This window comes from Galeopterus variegatus, unplaced genomic scaffold (genome assembly GCF_000696425.1).
Source record: "Galeopterus variegatus unplaced genomic scaffold, G_variegatus-3.0.2 Scaffold4704, whole genome shotgun sequence".
Classification (NCBI taxonomy): Eukaryota; Metazoa; Chordata; class Mammalia; order Dermoptera; family Cynocephalidae; genus Galeopterus; species Galeopterus variegatus.
Window position 1 is genome coordinate 132,902 of NW_007730815.1, and position 1,796 is coordinate 134,697.

The window sequence follows — 1,796 nt, forward strand, 5'->3', positions numbered from 1 at the left end:
CTCTAGCTCAGTGCAAATCAGGATCAATAGCTTGAAATTAAATTAGAAATTTTCCTTTTTTCTAAATTCTGGAAAAGTGGTACCAAAACATGCTTAACACAAATGGTAGCAAAACTATGCCAAAAGTGTATATACTGACACAATCAGGGCCTAGATGTATTAAATTCCACTGTAGCATTGCTTTGAACAACCTGCTTTTGTCTAAATCTCCTTTAGCTAACTTATTGAGGGTCCCTGTTTAGGTGAAGGCTTACCTTTTTTTTTTTTTTTTCCTTTTTGTCTTTTTTCGTGACCGGCAACGGATCACAACCCTCAGTGTCACGCCCATACCGGACCGGGACCGGCCACGGGATCGCAACCCTTGGTGCTGCTCCCGCCCCTAGCTCAGCCAGTGAGCGGGAACCGGTCTGTACGTGGGATTCGAACCCTCGGCGGGAGCACCACCGAGCTTCCCAAGCAGCGCACTACAGCAGTGCGCCACCGGGCCGGCCCGAAAACCTTCTTTTGGAACATCACTACATACTTAATCATTTGCTTCATCTTGCAAAATACATCAGTAGTTTCAAAACAAGTATCAGGCCTCTGCCGCCTCCGTCTCTGAGCAGAGGATGGTTCTGCCTCCCGCATATGTCGATCTTGGCGAATCTGCCAGGGATTCCTTCATCAAGGGCTATGGATTTGGCTTAATAAAACATGATTTGAAAACAAAGTCAGAAAATGGATTGGAATTCACAAGCTCAGGCTCAGCCAACGCTGAGACCACCAAAGTATGGGCAGTCTGGAAACCACATGCAGATGGACGGAGTACAGCCTGGCATTTACGGGGAACTGGAGCACTGACAGCACACTAGGCACTGAGATGACCCTAGAAGCCCAGCTTGCACGTGGATTGAAGCTGACCTTCGATGCATCCTTCCCACCTAACACTGGGGGAAAAAATGCTAAAATCAGGACAGGTTACAAGAGAGAGTATATCAGCCTGGGCTGCGGTGTTGACTTGGACATCGCTGGGCTTCCAATCCGAGGCACTCTGGTGCCAGGTTAGGAGGGCTGGCAGGCTGGTTACCAGATGAATGTTGAGACGGCAAAGTCCGAGGAACTCGGAGCAACTTTGTGGTTGGCTACAAGACTGGTGAATTCCAGCTTCACACTAATGCGAGTGACAGAACAGAGTTTGGTGGCTCTATTTACCAGAAGGTGGACAAGAGGTTGGAGACTGCTGTCATTCTCGCCTGGACACCAGGAAACAGTAACACTCGCTTTGGAATAGCAGCCAAGTATCAGATCGACCCTGATGCTTGCTTCTCAGCTAAAGGGAACCACTCCAGCCTGATAGGTTTAGGATACACTCAGACTCTAAAGCCAGGTATCAAACTGACACTGTCAGCTCTGTTGGATGGTAAGAACGTCAATGCTGGTGGCCATAAGTTTGGTCTAGGACTGGGATTTCAAACATAAATGAATACTGTACAATCGTTTAATTTTAAACTATTTTGCAGCACAGCTACCTTTAGAATTTAGTGTATCTTTTAATGTTGTGTGTCTGGGATGCAAGTATTGCTGAATCTCATGTTAGACCTCCGGGTTAAAGATGATTCGGCTTTAAGGAATTACCCTTTCAGAGGTACAGAAGAAACCTGATTCCAAAAATACTTCCTTTTAGCTGTAGAACTGGGGGAGCTTGGTGACCCCTCTAGAGATGCCAGGTTTCTTTTTTATCTAGAAATGGCTGCAAGTGGAAGCTGATAATGTGTAGGCACTTTGCAAATGTGTATTGAATAAATGAATGAACTTGT

General features: G+C 46.2%; 1 pseudogene; it reads left to right on the forward strand.

The window, feature by feature from the left end:
* The first annotated feature begins 608 nt into the window (after nucleotides 1–608).
* Nucleotides 609–1,458, forward strand: LOC103603620 (annotated as a pseudogene).
* Nucleotides 1,459–1,796: the final 338 nt, after the last annotated feature.